Here is a 24587-nt window from a genome sequence, read left to right on the forward strand (position 1 = left end):
CCAGAATATGTATTATCCATACGGGGGATCTTCCAATTGAGAAGATCCATCGACCTCAAACGAAGAGAAAGGTCTATCTATTTTCTTTAGTTATTCAGTTAAACCAATGATTTGTTATTGGAGCAGATAGCAATAAGCATTTCATCGGACATGCGTATTTTTGATTTTTCGATGGATTTTTATATGGTTTCATTAATGGAAATTGTTTGATATAGTGAGTAATAGACTCTGGTTATTCGCCGTTCAAGAATCCTTGTTTAGGTAGTTCATATCATCCATACATAGTGTTTTGATCTAAGATTTCAATTCTTCCATGTTTCAGCAGTAGCATATTGTTCCATGGAGCTAAGGTCCAAAATATAGAATAAAAAATGTTTCCATGACTCTACCACCAGGCCGATCCTATTCCACTTAATCCCTTTTTCATGTCGTGGCCACATATCTTTATGGCTAAGGAATGAGAAATCTCTCCCGTTACATGAATCAAATATTTCATTTCATCCGAGAAAAACCATCCCTTTCTCAATATTGTTTTTGTTATTTGATCCAATAGCGTTCCGTTAGATAGGAACATATTTGATAAATACTGATAACTCTCATATAGAGTATTAGAAAGGAAAGATCCATTAGATAATGGACTATTGTTTCTAAACCATCTCTGGCGATGAATCAACAATTCGAAGTACCTTTCTTGTATATTCTTAATGAACCAGCGTTTATACATAGAAGTAGAAGGTTTTGTTTGAGAAGTAATAGGTACATTTGACATCTCTTCATCTGCAAAGAATTCTCGACATGAAAACCCAAAGACAAAGGACTGAACTTTGAACGGGAAAAAGAATAGATTCATAGGGTCCTAAATAAATTGGCTTACTCGAAAAAAGTCTTGTTCCTTGGAAGATCTATCTAGTGTATGGTATTGCATGGTTTCACTCTACAAGAAGCTCATCCTTTTTATGATACTCATCCATTTTACCCTATACCTTCATCATGGTAGATTTCTCTTTGCATGGGTCGTTTTTTTTAACTCGCACACTTTGGGCACATCTTGCTTTATATTTCTGCCGTAGCGAATTTTGAGTCCTCCCTCCGTGTGGTAGATTTTAAGTCCTCCCTCCACTGTAATGGATTACAAATCCTCCCTCTATAGTAGACCTTAAGTCCTTCCTATTGGTGTTTTATCAATATGGATGATAGGGGGCAAAGACAACCTCGAACGGTCTATCTTAGACTTTTATCTACATGGGCAGATGGGTGAGAGTGATCTATATCTTTTTCCTTTTATGTTAGTTTTCACGTGATACTTATGTGTTGGATAATGATTGACCGTTAATGGGTTCTCTATCCATTACTATTTCTTAGTTCAGTTCGATATTTTTTTCATGGATAATATTTTTAATTATTGTACATCTCATGTTTTTTACTTTAGTATTTTTTTTCTTTTAAATTTTTTGTTTGTAGTCTTGTCTGATCCTTGTCATGGATGTATGAATGACGGGTAATTTCCTTCAAGAAAGCTTAAAATTTAGAATTATTTTTACTATAATAGGAACACTTTTGGTTATATACTATAATTCACTCCACTGTTCAATGTAAAAACTGATGTATACTGTTGTGGCGTAGCAGATATCTGCCGCTCTCAAGATGGCGGATCACATCTATCCAAGATTTGTCGCTGAGAGCACGTGGAGCTACCAAATCTGATTTCGAGTGTCTCAATTGGTCTCAAGTGTTTGTTTTGGATTACTGATGAAATAAGCCATCAAAGCCTTTCGACATAAGGATGTTTTATGTTTGATACAACAACAGCGTCTCGTCTCTCTTTATCTCGCTTGCGCCGGTGACGGGTTTCATGAAGCAAAGTGCTACGAGGAATACAACTGCGCATAGAAAACTTTATGCTTAGAAATTACAATCAATCACAATCACTTGCATCACAAATATGTTGATGGATGCAGAATCAATTTAGTTCATTTTTATCAAATAAATTTAATTAGTTTAGGGTAATCTACATATGTCAAAAGTTGCCAAATCATAATATCTAATCAAGAGAGAGGAAAAAAATAAACAAATGAAGGGGATAAAAAAGAATAAATCATATTTGAATTTGATTAGAGATTATAATCTAAAAACTTTAATTGGATCTTAATTAAAGATTACGATCTTGATCGAAGATCTTAAAAATATCATCTAAAAGAAAAGATTATTTTTTAAATTAAGTCTAATATATTATCCACTTCAGAGTAAGCAACAGATCATATAAGACTGAAACATCTAAATGCATCATAAGAAGATGAATTAATAAATCAAGTTATTTCTCATATTATATGTGAGTAGAGTGCAAGACCATATTTATGTTTTCTGTGGAATTATTTCATCATTCATTTTAGATAATATTATATATTTTGTACATGAATATTCAACAACCATAACATGAACATTAAACTCTTGTTAAAATGCGTGGAATATGATTAAATTTTACCCTCTCTTTTTTTCTCATCTATTATTTTTCCTACACTAAATACTTGCTGATATTTATTTCTTATGTGGCCTGTTTTCTTCTGGCCGCTCCATATCTCAAATTGGTAAATATATTTATTTCTTCTTTAATATTTTTTTTTCCGTTTCATGTTAAAGAAACACTCCTTGAAGTTTTCCATTATAATTTAGATGTTGTTATCTTGATACCATTGACCATGGAGTCGACACGACTTGGTTCAATCCGAAAGGGGCAAGCTCGTCCTAGGGGCCTATGAGGGATCCTAAGAGGAGATTAGAGCCGGGAGTAGACTTGGCCAACAGTGATCCTAAGGTATTGTTTGTTTGCCAAAGGTGGATTTGGTATCATCCCGAGGTGCGCGCCTTAGCCTCGCCGAGATCCCTGCACAATTGGTCGGTGTCGGGAGATGTTCTCGACCTGACCCCTCCAATGGTAAAGTTAGTTAGGGATGAAAAATGATCAAGATACCTCCTCCTTTAGGTTTTGGGGGCTGACTTTTATACCTCAGCAATCGATGTAGTGTGGCCGACCATTGATTAAGGTCCCTTTTGTTGGAAAGAATAGAAGATAAGAAAAATTATTAAAGAAGTTTAAGAAGCTTGAATGCATTAACATGTTGATAGAATGAGAAAATGAAGAATGAAATTATAAGGATAAAGCAAAAAGGCACACTTCAAGTAGTATCATGTGAAGTCTATTTATACATAGTGAAAGAGGATATTTCTTTAACTGAGCAGAGAGATTTCCTCATGCAGTTGAGGAAATCTCATCTGCTATGCAGTTGAGAATATCTCTCTTTTATCAGAGAAAATCTCTCTGTTATCATGCCCCCGCAAAATTGAGCTCCTGTCAAGGATACCGATCTTGGATCGATGAAACAAAAATAGTTTGCGGGCTAGAGGCTTCGTGAGTGAGTCTGCAAGTTGATCAGCCATATGGACATGAGAGACACGAAGTTGATGTCTGACAACTTGATCTCGCACAAAGTGAAAGTCGATGGCGATGTGTTTCATGCGCGAGTGGAACACTGGATTGACACATAAGTAGGTAGCTCCAACATTGTCACAATATATTGTGGGAGTATGAGTAAAGCTAACTTTGAGTTCCTTGAGGAGATTTGTGATCCAGTTGAGTTCAGCAGCAGTGGTAGCAATAGCACGATATTCAGCTTCAGTTGTAGACCGGGCCACTGTCTTTTGCTTCTTAGAACTCTAGCTGATTGGATTAGACCCAAGAAAGATGACATACCCTGATGTGGAGGTTCTATCATCAAAGTTTTCCGCCCAATCAGCATCAGCAAAGGCATGGAGATGAAGTTGAGTGGTTTTGCGGAGAAAGAGACCATGATTAAGGGTCCCTTTAAGATATCGCAAAATTCGTTTAACCGTAGACCAATGTATAGCAGAAGGTTGGTGCATGTATTGAGACAATTTATTGACTACAAATGAGATATCTGGACGGGTGAGAGCCAAGTATTGTAAGGAGCCAAGTACTTGCCGGTATTGAGTTGAGTCCGTGGTAGGGCTGCCATCACATAATTTGAGTGATTCACCAGTAGAGAGAGGAGTAGCAACTACTTTCGCATCCTGCATATTTGTCTTTGATAATAAGTCTTGAATATACTTTCTTTGAGAGAGGAAGAGACCGGAGGATGTAAATGTTGCTTCCATTCCCAGAAAGTAGCTCAATGGTCCTAAGTCTTTGAGGGAGAATCGATCAGCCAATTGATTTAAAAATGTCTGAACCTCCAAGGGATCATTGCCTGTAACAATAATATCATCTACATAAACTAGAAGATATATTGAATTTCCATGATGTTGTCGGAGGAATAAAGAGGTGTCAGACTTGGAGTTGATGAAGCCAATTGATATCAGAAATGATCCAAGTTCAGTATACCAAGCTCTGGGAGCTTGACGGAGACCATAAATGGCTTTTTGTAATTTGCAAACATGTCTCGGATACTGGTGATGAACAAAGCCAGGGGGTTGCTGCATAAAGACATCTTCAGTTAGAGTCCCCTATAAAAAGGCATTGTTAACGTCCAGTTGTCGTAAGTTCCAACCTCTGGAGATGGCCAAACTTAGAATAAGCCGAATTGTTGTGGGTTTAACTACAGGACTAAAAGTCTTTGTAAAATCAACTCCAGGTCGTTGATGAAACCCTTTGGCTACTAATCGTGCTTTATATCGAGCAACGGACCCGTCGGGGTTTCGCTTAATTCGGAATACCCATTTACACCCGATGATATTTTGTGTAGGATGAGAAGGTACAAGAGTCCATGTGGAGTTATGTAGAAGAGCATCATATTCTTCACACATAGCTTGACGCCAATGCGAAGATTTTTGTGCTTGAGTAATTGTGGTAGGTTCACTGGTCTCAAGAGAAGAATTGGTGATAGTATGGAGGTCGAGAACCTGACGTGGTTTAAAGATACCACTTTTTGAGCGTGTTGTCATTGGATGGCTAGGAACTGCAGGTTGTGTTATTGGTAAGAGTGATGGAAAGGCATCGACAGGCTGCAAGAGAGGTTGAGATACATCGATGGCACTAGGTAAAGAAAGTTGTTGTGTTTCTGAGGATACGACTTCAGTGGTAGGGGAGACTTGTGAAGAAGGAAGGGGAGAAGGAATGGGGGGAGTGGAGAGTTGTTGAACCGGGAGAATAAAAGAGTGTGGATCTTCAACAATAGGACTGAATGGTGTGGGAGGAGGTTCGTTTGAGGGGATCGAATGTATACTCTAGGAATGAATATTTGTTGGAGTGGTATGAATGGTAGGAGATTCATGGTTTTGAAATGGAAAGGCAGATTCAACAAAAACAACATGCCGTGAAATAAAGACTTTTTGAGATTGTGGTTCGTAGCACCGAAAATCATTATGCTCAAGAGAATATCCTATGAAGATGCAAGCTTTAGATCTTGGCGCTAACTTGTCTGGGGCATAGGGACGTAGCCACGGATAACATAAACAACCAAATATTCTGAGTTTTTGAATGTTTGGGGATTTGGAAAATAGCTTTTCAAATGGAGACTGGTATTAAAGAACTGGAGTGAGCAAACGATTAATAAGGTAGACAGTAGTTTGAAAGGTGGCAGACCAAAAAGTTGGTGGCATGGAGGCTTGATGTAGAAGTGTGAGACCAGTTTCTACGATATGTTGATGTTTACGTTCAGCAGAGCCAACTAGTTGAGGAGTGTGTGGGGGTGACTTAAGGTGTTGGATGCCACAGGTTGAGAGGTAGGATATGAGGGCTTGAAATTCACCTCCACCATCAGAGTAGACTGTTTTAATTGTAGACTGAAAGAAGTTTTCAACCAGCTTTTTAAAGTTGGTGAAGACTTTTGAAACTTCTGATTTATGACGAAGAGGATATAGCCATGTGTATTTAGTAAAATAGTCGACAAAAATAACATAAAAGCTAAACTTATCAAAAGAAGTAACAGGAGCAGGGCCCCAAACATCAGTATAAATAATTTCAAATGGTTTAGAACATGATATAGAGGAAACACTGAAAGGAAGTCTATGACTTTTATTATGAAGACAAGCATCACAATAAGTGGCAACCCTATTATTTGTAAGAGTAGGAAGAGAATAACGAGAAAGTAATTTATTTTGGATAGGGAGAGAGGGATGACCGAGACGACGATGCCACACATCGATTGATGCTGCAACGGAGGAGTAAGCAGTGGGCTATTTTATTTGTGGAAGTGACGGCCATTCATAAACATTGTCCTTACTCTGGCCTTGGACCAATGATGCCCCCGTGCTCAAATCCTTAACAAGAAAAGAGTTAGGAAAGAATTTAATGGAGGTATTATTTTGTTTGCAAAATTGAGAAACGGAAATGAGATTTCGTTTAATGTAAGGTGCACATAAAACATCATCGAGTGTAAAGGTTGTGGTAGGTGAATTAAGCAGTGTAGAACCCGTATGAGTAATAGGAATTCCTTTACCGTCACCGATGATGATATCCTCAGTGCCACCATAGTTGTTGTGGATGGACAAGTTCTGGAGATATAAGGTAATGTGGTGGGATGCGCCAGAGTCTACAATCCAATTATGATCACTAGTCGTTGGAGTAGTCGTGAGATTTGCTTGAGGCCAATGTGATTGAGCAGGAAGTCTGGGTCGAGATCGACAGACCTTTGCAGAGTGACCGACTTTATCACATAGTTGGCAAACAATTCTTTGTTGGTTTGTGTAGTGAGGGCGCCAGGACTGCGGATGATTGGAGAAGCCACCTTGGTTGTTGTGATTGGAATGTTGAGGATGAGGAGGAGGAATAGTTGGTTTAGAGCTCATAGGTTCAGAAGGTGTCTTGGTCAAACCTTTGTTGACAATCTTGTTATACGAATTGCCCCTCCTTTTTTGAGTGACTTGAGCTGTGATGGATGGTCCTGACGGTTTGTCCTCGCGCTTGAGATATATCTCAAAGTCAATCAGCTTGTCGAAAAGTTCTTCGAATGTGATTGGTGAATCACCCGCCCGTATTGCTACTGCCAATTCCTTGTACTCGTCTCCGAGGCCATTGAGGATATGAACAGTAACTTCTTCATCACTGAGGGAATGACCTACCAAGGCCAAGTTATCGATGATAATCTTTATGTTATGTAGATAATCAGCAATATTACTTCCCTCTTGTTTTATCTTCATGAGGCTGGATAGAAGACTGAGCATGCGAGTGCGAGAACGATTGGCCAAGGTGGTTTGCAACTTGCACCAAGCTTCGGCAGCAGTGTCACATGAAGAAATGAGTGGGGCAAGGGATCCAGCGATCGAGGCTTGAATTGCTTGAAGGATGAGGCGATCCTGGTGTAACCATAGTTTGTGATCCGGATTTGGTACTGGATCGGATGCGCCTGGGATGTTGAGCATCGCCGGTGGACAACGAAGAGAGCCATCGACATAGCCTAGAAGATCATAGCCAAATAATATATTAGAGAATTGAGCACGCCATGATGCGTAGTTACCACCGTTGGATAATTTGAAGGGGATGAGGGTTGCTGCATTTATGGAGATAAGGTTTGTATGTGGGAAGATACTATGGTTCCCTGCGGGAACAGTAATGGGAGCATCAGAGGTAGATGATGATGACATATGGAAGATATGATCAGGGAGAAAGAAGTGTTGGTATAGATCAATGTCACCTGAGGTGGTGGCAAATAAGATCTGTGAAAGAATAAGGTCTTCGTTGAAGGAAAAGACCTATGCAAGATGGTGTAAAGCTGTAGATTTCTATGCAGCAGTTCTATAGGAAGGACTCTGGGCAGTGAGGATAATGTTGCCGGAGTCGAGGACAGCGGTGGCGGAGGCGTTGGAGGGAGAAGGCAAGGAGCTGGTCGATGGACCAGCACGCGGAAGTAGAGCAGATCTGGCAGATCTGGAGCAGAGGGTCAGTGACGGGGCACTAGCGGCGATGAAAAGTGGGAAGATGATGATGCAGTAGCTTCCATGGCCTGACGTGAAGCTGATGGGTGAGGTTGAAAGACTCAAAGAGGAGAACGCCGCTCTGATACCATGATAGAATGAGAAAATGAAGAATGAAATTATAAGGATAAAGCAAAAAGGCACACTTCAAGTAGTATCATGTGAAGTCTATTTATACATAGTGAAAGAGGATATTTCTTTAACTCAGCAGAGAGATTTCCTCATGCAGTTGAGGAAATCTCATCTGCTATGCAGTTGAGAATATCTCTCTTTTATCAGAGAAAATCTCTCTGTTATCACATGTCTCTCTCCTATTTATATAGATTAGGAGAGAGGTTTTTCCTTAACAGAATAGAGGATTTCCCTCAACAGAGTACAGAGATTTCCTCATATAGTTGGGAAAATCTTATCTGCTATTGTACCCCGCAAGATGGTGCTCTTGTCAAGGATACCATTGTCAAGGATATCAATCTTGGATCGATGCAAAGCAATCTTGGATCGATGCAAAGCAATCTTGGATCATTGCTGCTGCTGTTGTTGATGCGACGGCGGCGGCAGCGGCTGCGACGACGACGGTTGCAACTGCGATGGCGACGATGACGGCTACAGCATAGGAGAAAGCTACAGTAATGGAGAAAGCAATAGCAATGCTGTAGTAAAGGAAGAAGCCATAGAGGAGGAAGTTACAATGATGCTACAGTAGATAGGAAAGCTGTAGTAGAGGTGCAGTAGAGTAGAAAGCTACAGCGGAGGTGCAGTAGAGGAGAAAGCTACAGCAGAGGTGTAATAGAGGAGAAAGCTGCAGCAGAGGTACAGTAGAGGAAGAAGCTGTAGCGATTTGGTGGAGAAACTTGTAGTGATTTGCTCTTAGCAAGAGTTGAGGATTGAGTTGATAGTGAGGCAGCGAGTTACGATTGATATAGATCACAGCTTGATGAAGACGATACTATGGCGGTGGACAACCCGAGCCTAGGGTCGGTGTAGGCGGTGCTAATGAAGAAGAAGGCCGTATGGAGGAGAAGAGGGAAGGAGTGGGCAGGGGTTTGAGAGGGATCCACTATCGAGGGCGAGCAGTCGGCCGTACCAAAATAGGCCCTCATTGTTGTGGCCACACTTGATGGTGACGCCAGGTGTGGTCACGGTAGCGGCTAGGGTAGCAGTGAAGGTATCAAGCGCCATATAGCGGACGACCGTACAATGGACGGAGAGGGGAGTCCGACGGGTAAGTGAGTCCGGTGGGAAAAAGTTCCCCCCTTCTCTGCTTTATAGAGGCAAGGGATGTGGTGAATGGTAAGCTTCAATGGCCGTGGAGCCTCGCTCATCTCACCTGCTCTGATACCATGTTGGAAAGAATAGAAGATAAGAAGAATTATTAAAGAAGCTTTATTGAAGAAGCTTGAATGCATTAACATGTCCCTCTCCTATTTATACAGATTAGGAGGGAGGATTTCCCTCAACAGAATAGAGGATTTCCTCATATAGTTGGGAAAATCTTATCTGCTATCACCTTTAAGTCTTTCAAGGGTTCATTTATGTCAACAGCTGGTGGGCACACCTCTCTGTGGGTGGCGTCAGGGAAAGATGACTACGGGAGTATCGTTTGTTAAGGCTGGAGTTTGTTTAGGATGAGCAGGGGATGGTCCCTTATGCTAGGCATCCAAAGAGAGGAAAACAGGGAACCAGACCATGTCGCCTAGGATTAATGCCCTTTGTCGCTAGGCGTGCGGGCCTTTCCGAAATCATGGTTGATGAGGGATGATAGGTCGCTTGCGACAAGTGACCTAAAAGGGGAGAAGGGGGGATGGGCCTAGCTATCGAGGATTAATACACTTTGTGGCTAGCTTGTGTGGCTCTCTCGGAGATCAAGGTGGGTAGGAGGCTAGTGGATCGTGTTCTTGTTGACACCCACAAAGGAGGAGCGCAAGTTTTTCTGCCCATATCATCGCCTAGGTGGCAATCCCCAGTTGGGTGAGTTGGTAGTATAATGCCTATGTCATTACTTTTTCTATCATTTATCACCTTTGGAAGGCATGCTTCGGGGCTCCAATAAGAGGGTTCGAGGCATGTCATTCAGCCATTTCATTTTATCAAGGTTTAGTTTCATGATTTTTTTACGTTTTGAGTGTATTTCATTTGACATGCTTAAATGACGAGATGTGGGTAGGTTTTGTGACCTACCCACATTGGTAATGTTGTGGTTAGTGATGGTATGGGTCAGGTTTCTTGACCTATTCGCTTGGGGCACATGGCACCTTGTTTGCCCATCAGGCTTATGTTATAGTGGCTTCCACCGTAGCGAGTTTTATGGCTCTTCCATAGTGACTTCCACCATAGCGAGTCTTATTCTCTCATAGCGGGCCTTGGTCGTCCACCAAAGTGGGCTTCCGCTGTAGTTGTTAAGATCAATACGACACTAAGATGGGGGGGTGAATTAGTACTTATGTAAAATTATGTCGATTTGAAAAATCTTGTTCGATAAAATTGTTTCAACAAAGCCCGTATCGGAAAGTAATGAAAGTAATGACTTAAAGTAAATGTAAAGTGAAGTGAGCAACTAAGTAATGAAAGTAAGTAGTAAGGAAATAACATACTGGATTTATAGTGGTTTGGTCATTGTGACCTACGTCCACTTCTGATTCCTCCTCTGTTGAGGTCACCAACATCTACTAATAGTCTTCCTTCAATAGGTGAAGACCAATTACCTTCTTACAATGCTTTCTTTTTTTCACGGGTTTAGGAGATAACCCTTACAAGCCTCACACCTCTTCTTGAATGATTACAAAGCTAAAGAGAGAGGAGGAGGACACTTAGTACTTTTATAACACTTTCACACCCCAACAGTTCAAGGTTTTTTTCACACATATGTTACTCTTTAATGCAGAAAAGAGTGGGGTATTTATAAGCTCCAATGAGTTCAAAATTGAAGCCAAAAAGTATCTTATCCCAAATTTTCGGTGTACTAACGATACAACTGCCCAGTCATAAGTGCCCTGTAAGCTAATCATGTGAGTGATGACACATATAACTTGACACGCAATCTTTTTGCTTATTATATTTTAACATATACATATATATATATATATATATATATATATATATATATATATATATATATATATGCAATGAGAATCGGATCATGATGAGATCACAATAATGAGACCGATTCACCTTTAAACACAGACCCTAAATAATCTCGGTCATAGGTTACTCGAGAGGGATATTGAGATAACCAGACAGACTGGTGTGCTGTATACCCATCGATATGATAGATGCAGCTGGTCTCATAGCTGCTCTTGTGGGGACACTAGGAATACATTACAGGAGCTCATTAGAGAATGAGTTCACTAATTGATCTGCTTATAGAATATTGGATGGTTAATGATATCTTATTATCAGATAGCGATTCCGTAATCTTAATGGTGTATATGGTCATTAGATTTGAGATACCAAGGATGTCCTATATGAATACTCGATTTTTTGATGCCAGACTTATAGGTCTGGAAGTTCCAGATCTAGCACAATTGGTCTTTGGATGTGGTAGCCAACCTTACGAGAACTATTGAGTATTGATAGAGGATCATTCACTCTTGGTGTTATGAGAGAAATATCCCATGTATTCTTACTCAGACAAATTTTAGCTAGGGTCATTCGGTTTGAGAGATAAAGAGTTCTCTAGGAGAATCCAATTTGAACAAGACTCAATTAGAATCCGTATGGGTCTAACAACACCATGCCTAGTATATGGTCTCTGGGATATTAGATGGATGAGGGACTATGTACATGGTAACTGAGGATAGACAGGTCCAATGGATTAGATTCCTTTGTATCATCTGGGGACTACGGCGTAATGGCCTAGTACATCCGCAGTCGATGAGTCGAGTTAATTATTATGAAGATAATAATTCACTAAGCCAGGAATTTTGACAGATATGACTCACGGCCAACTCGATATTGGGCTTAGAGGGTAACACACATATGGTAGGCATTGCGATGAGTAGACTAATATGAGATATTCGCCGAAGCCCCTATCTTAATGGATATCCAATGAGGCTTTAAATTATTGAATCATACGGATGAGATCCAATAAGAGCCTATTAGAGATTATTGGATAGAGATCTATTAATCTAAGAGGCTGGATAGTTGGGTGGAGATCCAATACTCAATAAGGTAGGATCCATTAGGGTTAAGTTTATAGGAAACCTCTATAAATAGGAGGGAACTAATGGTTCATAGGCCAGAGCTTTTTGGTTGCCTCTCCTATTTTCCTCCTCCTCTCCACCTCAGATAGCAAGTCTGAAATTTTGAGGAGCGTCATTGCAGCCATACTATATGGATCATTGCTAGAAGGAGGGTGCTTGGCCTCCTTCACCCTCTCCTAGAGATATATGCAAGTATTCAGGGATATACGATCTTCCTAGGTAACACAATTTATCTTATACGCAGTTTTAAGTTTCATGATTTTTGTGCATCAATCTTTGCACAATGACGAATACAACTTTGGGAATTGGGAATTTGTTTTTAATGTTCTTCCATTGCGCATGTGATGTCACACCCTAGATTTCCTAATAGTGGTATCAAAGCCAAGTTGTTTATGCGAAAGATTAGTTTTTAACTACTAGTCATAGGTGCCCAGTAAGCCAATCACGTGAGTGATGGCACGTGTGACTTGATACAGAATCTTTTTGCTTATTATATTTTGGCGTATATCACTTTATAACTATTACATATGTGCATATATATATTGTGATGTCCTTGGATTTGTGCAATGGGAATCGGATCGTGATGAGATCACGATAATGAGATCGATTCACCTTTAAACACATATCCTAAATAATCCCGGTCATAGGTTACTCGAGAGGGACATCATGAAAACCGGACAGACTGGTGTGCTGTATACCCGTCCATATGATGGATGCAGTTGGTCTCATAGCTGCTTGTGTATGGACACTAGGGATACAGTATAGGTGCTCATTGGAGAATGAGTTCACTGATTGATCCACTTACGGAATGCTGGATGGTTGATGATGCCTTATTGTCGGACAGCGATTCCGTATTCCTAGTGGTATATCTAGTCCTTAGACTTGAGACACCAAGGATGTCCTGTATGAGTGCTCAACTCTTTGATACCAGACTTATAGGTTTGGCTGTCCCAAATCTAGTACAGCTGGTCATTGGGAGTGGTAGTCGACCTTACGAGGGCTATTGAGTGTCGATAGAGGATCATCCACTCTCGGTGTCATGAGAGGAATATCACATGTGTTCTTGCTCAGACAAATCCCTGGCCAGGGTCATTCGGGTTGAGAGAGAAAGAGTTCTTCGGGAGAATCCGATTAGAGCGAGACTTGAGTAGAAACCGTATGGGTTTGACAGCACCATGCTCGATATACGGTCTCTGGGATATTAGATGGATGAGGAACTATCGGTACACGGTAATTGAGGACAGACATGTCCAATGGATTGGATTCCCTTGTATCGTCTGGGGACTACGGCGTAGTGGCCTAGTACGTCCGTAGTCGATGAGTCAAGTGAATTATTACAGAGATAATAATTCACTGAGTTAGAAGGAGTTCTGACGGGTATGACTCACGGCCAGCCCGATATTGGGCCTAGAGGGTCACACACATATGGTAGGCATTGCGATGAGTAGAAGTTCGGATATGAGATATCCGACAGAGCCCTTGACTTATTGGATGCAGATCCAATACCCACTAGGGGAGGACCCATTAGGGTTTGACAGGGGACCTCTATAAATAGGAGGGATTCAGAACCTCATAGGCTGGAGTCTTTGCTTGCCTTTCCTATTCTCCTCTCCCTCTCCACCTCAGAGTAGGCCTGGAGTTTTGAGGAGCGTCGTCGCAACCCTGCTGTGTGGATCACCGCTAGAGAGGAGGACGCTTGACCTCCTTCACCCTCTCCAAAGGATCTGCAAGGAAACATGGATAAACGATCTCCCTAGGTAACACAATCTACTCTATACGCAGTTTTAAGTTTCGCGGATTTTGCGCACCAATCTTCGCACGACGACGAACATCTCTTTGGGAATCGGAGATTTTGTTTTCTTGTTCTTCCGCTGCGCATATGATGTCGCCCCCAAGATTTCCCAACAGTGGTATCAGAGCCAGGTTGTTCATGCGAATGATTGGTTTTGAACTGCGTGTGTTGTGTTTAGGAAGAATTTTGACGTCAAAATCGTTGACGCAAAAACATAGAAGGGCAGCAACAGTTGCTACCCTCGATCTGCGTGTGTGCAGCGCAGCCGAAAGCGGGCAGCATAGGGGCTGCGTCTGCAACAGCCGGCCGGCGGCCTGCTTGCAGCAGGCTTACATCCGGCGGGGCTGGCAGCCCACGAGCAGAGGCGCCTACGGCCGCTTCTCCCGCGGGGTGAGGCGCCGCAGGGCAGCGGTGCTTGCCACCGCGGGCGAAAACCCCCCCCACAGTGGTGGTCGCCCGGCGGGACAGCACCGCGTGCGGGCGTTGCCCCGCAGGAAGAACCGCCCGCGGAGGCGGCGGCGCCCGCGGGGGCGCCCACGGGTGTGCCGCCACCTGCAGCGGTAGTGCCGCCAGCGGGTGTGCCGCCTATAGGCGAGGGCAGCGCCCTCGCCCCGGCGCGCAGGCCGCCGCCAATAAGGTGGCAGCGGCGGCAACAGTAAGAGGGAATTAGGGTTTAGGGAAAAAAGACATTTTTGCCCTTGTGAATTTGAGAAATTCCAGTTTTTGTCTTTTATCTAAATTATGAAAATACCCTTAGGAATTGAGAAATTCCCTATATGTCCCTGATTTCAGAAAATATTAATTAATAAAAAGGTTTAGTTGATTATTATTTTTATTATTATCTAGTAGTCCTACATGATGATGATTATTTATACATGTGATATATGATGTGTGGACGGATGATCATGGACCGTGTGATGTGTGTACTTGTGATTATTATTATTGAGGTGTGCGTGCCTCCATTATATTTTTCGTGTATTGTTGGGCCTGCGTGCCTATGATTAAGTTGTAATCACATGAGGAGGCACAGCGGGAGCGTGGATGCGATAGCGGGACCCACGAGACGGACGATCGTGATACATGAAGATGCATCAAGATGTCGACGGAACCAACGAGGACGAGATGGACGATCACAGGGCATGGAGATGCACCATTGCACACATAGATCTTGATGTGAGTGATTAGGCCTACTGGCTCGGGCCTAATCATATTAGGTTGTGGTCCATGATCATCTGGTGTGATTGCTTATACACATACTAGATATGTATATATATTTGCATGCGATGTAGATATATATTAAATATGTATATGTGTGACATGTCATATTAGGAGACCAAATCATAAGAAACATCTCTCTCGATAATATTAAGTCGGTAAATGTGAGGCAATTAGATTGACCCACGTGGCCTTCCATCGTTATGAGTAGGAACCGATTCCCGGTGTAGGTTGAGTTGGTCGAGTCCCTCGAGACTCACCTATATCGCGATTCGCTATCTTGCTTACGACATAGAGATGTCACCGGTGACCTGAGGGCATGGTATGCTTGGTCGAGTCCCTCGAGGGTATATCATCAAATCAAACTCATCTTGTAACGAAGGTGTTGACTTAACCGAGCATAATGGTTGGTCGAGTCCCTCGAGGCCATGGTGATTCGGAGGCCGAATAGGTTGGGAATCACAAGGAGTTACGATCGGCAAGAGTTGCCTACCTTTTAGGCTTAGTATGATTGGTCGAGTCCCTCGAGGTTACACTAAGATGCTGATTGGATCCTGATCCCCACTAGAAGTCTGCCGGAGACTTCCGTTTCACGTGCTGAGGGTGTCGCGTGACTCGTTAGTAAAATAGTGGGAGCATATTAAGATAGAAGTCCATATCTTGATAGTTTATTTCTTACAAAATCTGCATGTTATTCATTTCTGCTGCATCTTTATTTTCAGAAAATGTCGCTTTCAAATCCCTTACGTGGCATACTTGATGTCAACCGCCTCACTGGTCCAAATTATACGGATTGGCTCCGTAACTTGAGAATTGTTCTCACAGCGGAGAAAATTGTGTACGTCCTTGATACAATGATGCCTACGCCCGAAGAAGGGGCAAACGAGGATGAGATCGCTCGCTACGTGAAGTACATTGATGACTCCACTCTTGCTCGGTGCTATATGTTGGGCTCTATGACTCCTGAGTTACAGAGACAACATGAAAAGATGGATGTCAGATCCATTCTCCTACATGTCCGTAAATTGTTTGAGGAACAGGGAAGGACTCAGCGATATGAGATATCTAAGAGCCTCTTCCACGCTAGGATGACTAAGGGGACACCGGTTCAGAACCATGTCCTAAAGATGATTGAGTGGATAGAGAAACTCACAGGTCTAGGAATGGTCCTAGAAGATAACTTGTGTGTGGACATTGTGCTTCAGTCCCTACTAGATTTCTTTTCACAGTTTATAATGAATTTTAATATGAACAAGCTTGAGGTGACTCTCCCAGAGCTCCTCAATATGTTGAGGGAGGCAGAGAGTACTATTAAGAAAGAGAAGCCAATTCTCTACACTGGTGAGACCAGAAAGAAAAGGAAAGCAGAAAGGTCCCTTAAGAAGGGAAAGGGCAAGGGCAAACCAGGTAAAGCAAAGGTTGCTAAGAAAGACCCAGCAAAGGACAAAGGCCAGTGCTTCCACTGTGGTAAAGATGGGCACTAGAAGAGAAACTGCAAAGAGTACCTTGCAGAAAGGGCGAAATAGAAGCTTGAAGAAGCTTCAGGTACATTCATGATCAATCTCCAATTGTCAGATTTTTGTGATAGTGCATTGGTATTGGATACCAGTATTGCTTATCACATCTACAATTTATTGTAAATTCTAGTAAAGCCGAGGGGAGATTGACGAGAGGAATATTGCATAAAGGTTTGTTTATGCAAGACACTACTCCACATATCATGAATGTAAGTGTCTAAGAGGAAACGAGATGAGGTGAACAGTGCATACCTGTGGCATTGTAGGCTAGGTCACATCCATGAAAGAAGGATTCAAAAGTTACTAAATAATGGATATCTAGATTCATTCGACTATGTGCATTCGTGGAAAACTGACCAACTCTCCATTTAGTGGAACTGGAGAGAGAGCTACTGAGTTGTTGGAACTCATACATAGTGATGTATGTGGACCCATGTCAACTCATGCCATTGGAGGTTACTCCTACTTCATTATATTTACTGATGATTTCTCAAGGTATGGATATGTGTACTTAATGAAGTACAAGTCCGAGGCCTTTGAGAAATTCAGAGAGTATAAGAATGAGGTGGAGAACCAGACTGGAAAGAGTATCAAAACTCTTTGATCAGATCGAGGAGGTGAGTACTTAAGTACAGAGTTTACTCAGTTCCTCAAGGACCATGGGATATTAACCCAATGGACACCTCCTTATACACCTCAGCTCAATGGTGTCTTTGAAAGGAGAAATCGTACGTTATTAGATATGGTACGGTCCATGATGAGTTTCGCTGACCTACCCATCTCATTCTGGGGATATGCCCTAGAAACCGTAGCTTACCTTCTGAATAGAGTTCCAACTAAGTCGGTAGTGTCTACACCATATGAGATATGGAAAGGGAAGAAGCCTGATCTTAAGATTGTTAAGATTTGGGGCTGCCCTGCCCATGTTAAAAGACACAACCCCGATAAGTTAGAACCAAGGACAGAGCGATGCAAATTTATGGGATACCCCAAGGAAACTTGTGGGTATTATTTCTATCATCTTGAGGACCAACAGGTCTTTGTAGCTAAGAGAGCAGTGTTCCTTGAGAAGGAACACATTCTTGGCGGAGATAGTGGGAGAATGATAGAGTTGAGCGAGGTGGGAGAACCAAGCTCAAGCACCACTCTACAGCCCGAGTCTGTTCAGGTACCTAATACACAAGTTTCAACTTTACGCAAGTCTGATAGAGTATCCCATCCTCCTGAGAGATATGTGAGACATATTAGAGGAGAGGATGTTGAAGATATTGATTCTCAGACCTACGAGGAGGCTATTATGAGTATAGACTCCGGGAAGTGGCAAGAAGCCATGAATTCTGAGATGGATTCTATGTACTCCAATAAGGTTTGGAACCTAGTTGATGCGCTCGAAGGTATTGTACCCATCGGTTGCAAGTAGATCTTTAAGAAAAAGATCAGAGTAGATGGAAAGGTAGAGACCTATAAAGCAAGGCTAGTGGCTAAGGGGTATCGTTAAAGGCAAGGTGTTGACTACGACGAAACCTTCTCACCCGTAGTAATGCTAAAATCCATCAGAATTATATTGGCTATTGCAGCACACTATGATTATGAGATCTGGCAGATGGATGTGAAAACCGCATTCCTCAATGGGAACCTCGAGGAGGAGGTGTATATGATGCAACTTGAGGGATTTGTTTCTAAGAACTGCCCAGATAAGGTGTGTAGGTTGCTTAGATCCATTTATGGACTAAAGCAAACTTCCCGAAGTTGGAACATAAGATTTGATGAGGCAATCAGATCTTATGACTTCGTTAAGAACGAAGATGAGCCTTGTGCGTACAGAAAGGTAAGTGGAAGTGCTATCACCTTTTTGGTGTTATATGTGGATGACATCCTTATCATTGGGAATGACGTAGGAATGCTATCCACAGTAAAGGCTTGGTTATCTAGACACTTCTCCATGAAGGACTTAGGGGAAGCATCCTATATCTTGGGGATTAGAATCTATAGAGATAGATCCAAGAGGATGCTTGGCTTGTCCTAGTCCAGGTACATAGAAACCATTGTCAAAAGGTTTGACATGGAAAATTCCAAGAGAGGTCTCATACCGATGAGACATGGGATATCGCTTTCTACGAGTATGTCCCCAAAGACTCCAGAAGAAAGGGCGAACATGAATATGATACCTTATGCCTCAGCAATAGGGTCTATCATGTATGTCATGCTATGTACTAGGCCTGATATAGCGCATGCTCTGAGTGTCACGAGCAGGTATCAGGCGGATCCAGGCTTGGGGCACTGGAAAGCAGTAAAGTGTATCCTTAAGTACTTGAGAAGGACTAAGGATGTTTTACTAGTATATGGAGGTAATAGCCTTAAGGTTGAAGGCTACACTGACTCAAGTTTTCAATCTGATATCGATGATAGCAAGTCGAATTCAGGGTATGTGTACACCTTGAATGGAGGAGCAGTGTGCTGGAAGAGTTTCAAGCAAGATACAACTGTTGACTTGACCACAGAGGCGGAGTACATTGCTGCATCAGATGTAGCAAAGGAGGGAGTCTGGTTGAAGAAGTTCATTACAGATTTGGGAGTTGTGCCGGGTAGCGAGGAGCCGATCTCCCTATATTGCGACAACAACGGGGCGATTGCTCAAGCAAAGGAACCCTGGTCTCATCAGAAATCTAAGCATGTTCTGAGGAGGTTCCACCTTATCAAAGAGATCGTAACCCGAGGAGATGTAGTAGTGGAAAGAGTTCCATCCAAAGATAACATTGCAGATCCACTGACAAAGCCGTTGTCTCAGATTATCTTTGAGCGTCACAGGGGTCTGATGGGGATCAGACACATAGGTGATTGGCTTTAGGTCAAGTGGGAGATTGCTAGTCATAGGTGCCAAGCAAGCCAATCACGTGAGTGATAGCACGTGTGACTTGATACAGAATCTTTTTGCTTATTATATTTTGGCGTATATCACTTTATAACTATTGCATATGTGCATATATATATTGTGATGTCCTTGGATTTGTGCAATGGGAATCGGATCGTGATGAGATCACGATAATGAGATCGATTCACCTTTAAACACATATCCTAAATAATCCCAGTCATAGGTTACTCGAGAGGGACATCATGATAACCGGACAGACTGGTGTGCTGTATACTCGTCCATATGATGGATGCAGTTGGTCTCATAGCTGCTCGTGTAGGGACACTAAGGATACAGTACAGGTGCTCATTGGAGAATGAGTTCACTGATTGATCCGCTTACGGAATGCTGGATGGTTGATGATGCCTTATTGTCAAACAGCGATTCCGTAGTCCTAGTGGTATATTTGGTCCTTAGACTTGAGACACCGAGGATGTCCTGTATGAGTGCTCCACTCTTTGATACCAGACTTATAGGTTTGGTTGTCCCAGATCTAGTACAGCTGGTCATTGGGAGTGGTAGTCGACCTTACGAGGGCTATTGAGTGTCGATAGAGGATCATCCACTCTCGGCGTCATGAGAGGAATATCCCATGTGTTTTTGCTCAGACAAATCCCTGACTAGGGTCATTCGGGTTGAGAGAGAAAGAGTTCTCCGGGAGAATCCGATTAGAGCGAGACTCGAGTAGAAACCGTATGGGTCTGACAACACCATGCTCGATATACGGTCTTTGGGATATTAGATGGATGAGGGACTATAGGTACACGGTAACTGAGGACAGACAGGTCCAATGGATTGGATTCCCCTGTATCGTTTGGGGACTACGGCGTAGTGGCCTAGTACGTCCGTAGTCGATGAGTCAAGTGAATTATTACAGAGATAATAATTCACTGAGTTAGAAGGAGTTCTGACGGGTATGACTCACGGCCAGCTCGATATTGGGCCTAGAGGGTCACACACATATGGTAGGCATTGTGATGAGTAGAGGTTCGGATATAAGATATCCGACGGAGCCCTTGTCTTATTAGATGCAAATCCAATACCCACTAGGGGAGGACCCATTAGGGTTTAACAGGGGACCTCTATAAATAGGAGGGATTCAAAACCTCATAGGCTAGAGTCTTTGCTTGCCTTTCCTATTCTCCTCTCCCTCTCCACCTTAGAGCAGGCCTGGAGTTTTGAGGAGCGTCGTCGTAACCCTGTTGTGTGGATCACCGTTAGAGAGGAGGACGCTTGACCTCCTTCACCCTCTCCTAAGGATCTGCAAGGAAACAAGGATATACAATCTCCCTCGGTAACACAATCTCCTATTGGATGCAAATCCAATACCCACTAGGGGAGGACCCATTAGGGTTTGACAGGGGACCTCTATAAATAGGAGGGATTCAGAACCTCATAGGCTAGAGTCTTTGCTTGCCTTTCCTATTCTCCTCTCCCTCTCCACCTCAAAGCAGGCCTGGAGTTTTGAGGAGCGTCATCGCAACCCTACTGTGTGGATCACCGTTAGAGAGGAGGACGCTTGACCTCCTTCACCCTCTCCTAAGGATCTGCAAGGAAACAAAGATATACAATCTCCCTCGGTAACACAATCTACTCTATACACAGTTTTAAGTTTCGCGGATTTTGCGCACCAATCTTCGCACGACGACGAACATCTCTTTGGGAATTGGGAATTTTGTTTTCTTGTTCTTCCGCTGCGCATATGATGTCGCCCCCAAGATTTCCCAACATTAACTGCGTGTGTTGTGTTTTGGAGAAGATTTTGATGTCAAAATCGTTGACACAAAAGCGAAAAAGGGTTCAAAAGTGTTGGCATAATCTTGAATTTTTGGAGTCTTAAAGTGTTATAAAAGTGCTAAAGTCCTCCTCCCTTTCTAAGTATTGAGATCATTCAAGAGAGGTGTGAGACCTGTAAGGGTTATCTCCTAAGTCCATGAAAAGGAGAAAGTGTTGTAAAGAGGTGGTTAGTCTTCGCCTATTGAAGGAAGACCATTAGTGGATGCCGGTGACCTCGACGGAGGAGGAATCGGAAGTGGATGTAGGTCACAACGACCGAACCACTCTAAATTCAGGTTTGCTTTTCTATTTGTGCAATTTACATTACTACAAACTTTCTTAACCTTCTCCGTACAATTTTACGAAAGCTTTTACATTCAATATCCTTCCGAAATGGATTGAATCGAAACGAATATTTTTCATAATCTAAGAATTTTTTTGCTGCACTAATTCACCGCCCCCCCCCCCTAATACCGCTCTTAATCCTAATAATGCCACTGGTCGAGTCCCTTGAGGGTATATCATCAAATCAGACTCATCTTGTAATGATGGTGTTGACTTAACCGAACATCATGATTGGTCGAGTCCCTTGAGACCATGGTGGTTCGGAGGCCGAACAGGACGAGAATCACAAGGAGTTATGATCGACAAAAGTTGCCTACCTTTTGGGATTAGTGTGATTGGTCGAGTCCCTCGAGGTTACACTAAGACGTTGATTGGATCTTGCTCCCCACTAGAAGTCTGCCGGAGCTTTCATTTTACGTGCTAAGGGTGTCGTGTGACTCACTAGTAAAATAGTGGGAGTATATTAAGATATAAGTCCATATCTTGATTGTTTATTTTTGTAAAATCTACATGTTACTTATTTCTGCTGCATCTTTATTTTCAGAAAATGTACCTTTCAAATCCCTTATGTGACATACTTGATGTCAACCGCCTCACTAGTCCAAATTATACGGATTGGCTCCGCAACTTGAGAATTATTCTCACGACAGAGAAAATCATGTATATCCTAGATACAGTGATGCATACTCTCGAGAAAGGGGCAAGAAAGGATGAGATCACTCGCTATGTGAAGTACATAGATGACTCTACTCTTGCTTAGTGTTACATGTTGGACTCCATGACTCTTGAGTTATAGAGACAACATGGAAAGATGGATGCCAGATTCATTCTCCTACATATTCACAAACTGTTTGAGGAATAGGGAAGGACTCAACGATATGAGATATCCAAGAGCCTCTTCCGCGCTAGGATGACTAAGGGGATACTGGTTCAAAACCATGTCTTAAAGATGATTAAGTGGATAGAGAAACTCATAAGTCTAAGAATGGTCCTAGAGGATAACCTGTGTGTGGATCTTATGCTTTGGTCCCTACCACATTCCTCTTTCATAGTTCATAATGAATTTTAATATGAACAAGCTTGAGGTGACTCTCCCTAAGCTCCTCAATATGTTGAGGGAGGCAGAGAGCACTATCAAGAAAGAGAAGCTGATTCTCTATACTTGTGAGACTAGAAAGAAAAGAAAAGCAGAAAAGTTCCTTAAAAAGGGCAATGGCAAGGGCAGGGGTAGACCAGGTAAAGCAAAGGTTGCTAAGAAAAACCCGACAAAGGACAAAAGCCAGTGCTTCCACTATGGCAGAGATGGGCACAAGAAAAGAAACTGCAAAGAGTACATTGCAGAGAGGGTGAACAGAAGCTTAGAGAAGCTTTTGGTACGTTCATAATCAATCTCCAGTTGTTAGATTTTTATGATAGTACATTGGTATTGGATAACGGTATTGCTTATCATATCTATAATTTGTTGTAGATTCTAGCAAAGCCGAGGAGATTAGCGAGAGAAATATTACATAATAGTTTATTTATGCTAGATACTACTCCACATATCTTAAATATAAGTGTGTCTAAGAGGAGACGAGATGAGGTGAACGGTGCATACCTGTGACATTGTAGACTAGGTCACATCTATGAGGGAAGGATTCAAAAGTTGCTAAAGGATGAATATCTAGATCCATTTGACTGAGTCATATGCAACTTGCGAGCCTTGCCTTCATGAAAAACTGACCAACTCTCCATTTAGTGGAATTGGAGAGAGAGCTACTAAGTTGTTGGAACTCATACATAGTGATGTATGTGGACCCATGTCAACTCTTGCCATTAGTGGTTACTCCTACTTCATTACCTTTACTAATGATTTCTTAAGGTATGGACATGTGTATTTAATGAAGTATAAGTCCAAGGCCTTTGAGAAATTCAGAGAGTTTAAGAATGAAGTGGAGAACCAAACTAGAAAGAGTATCAAGACTTTTCAATTAGATTGAGGAGGTGAGTACTTGAGTTCAGAGTTTACCCAATTCCTTAAGGACCATGAGATTCTATCCTAATGGACACCTCCTTATACACCTCAGCCTAATGGTGTATCTAAAAGGAGGAATCATATACTGTTAGACATGGTGCGGTCCATGATAAGTTTCGCTGACCTACCCATCTCATTCTAGGGATATGCCCTAGAGACTGTAGCTTACCTTCTAAATAGAGTTCCAACTAAATTGGTAGTATCTACACTATACGAGATATGGAAAGGGAAGAAGCTCGATCTTAAGGTTGTTAAGATTTGGGACTGCTATGCCCACATTAAAAGACACAATCTTGATAAGTTGGAATCGAGGATGGAGCAGTGCACGTTCGTGGGATACCCCAAGGAAACTTATGGGTATTATTTCTATCATCTTGAGGACCAAAAGGTCCTTGTAGCCAAGAGAATAGTGTTCCTTGAGAAGGAACACATTCTTGGCAAAGATAGTGGGAGCATGATAAAGTTGAGCGAGGTTGGAGAACCTAGCTCAAGCATCACTCCACAGCCCAAGTCTGTTCAAGTACCTAACACACAAGTTTCGACTTTACGTTGGTCCAACATAGTATCCTATCCTTTTGAGAGATATGTTGAACATATTAGAGGAGAGGATGCTAAGGATATTGATTCTCAAACCTACGAGGAGGCTATTATGAGTATAAACTCTGGGAAGTAGTAAGAAGCCATGAATTATGAGATGGATTTTAGGTACTCCAACAAGGTTTGGAACCTAGTTGATGCACCCAAGGGTATTGTACCCATCGGTTGCAAGTGGATCTTTAAGAAGAAGATCGGAGTAGATGAAAAGGTACAAACCTATAAAGCAAGGATAGTGGCTAAGGGGTATCATCAAATGCAAGGTGTTGGCTATAATGAAACCTTCTCATCCGTAGCC

General features: G+C 42.2%; 1 pseudogene; it reads left to right on the forward strand.

The window, feature by feature from the left end:
- Positions 1–24368, forward strand: part of LOC135598236 (uncharacterized) — a 28166-nt pseudogene extending 3798 nt beyond the window's left edge.
- Positions 24369–24587: the final 219 nt, after the last annotated feature.

The sequence above is a fragment of the Musa acuminata genome, chromosome BXJ2-1 (genome assembly GCF_036884655.1).
Source record: "Musa acuminata AAA Group cultivar baxijiao chromosome BXJ2-1, Cavendish_Baxijiao_AAA, whole genome shotgun sequence".
Taxonomy (NCBI): Eukaryota; Viridiplantae; Streptophyta; class Magnoliopsida; order Zingiberales; family Musaceae; genus Musa; species Musa acuminata.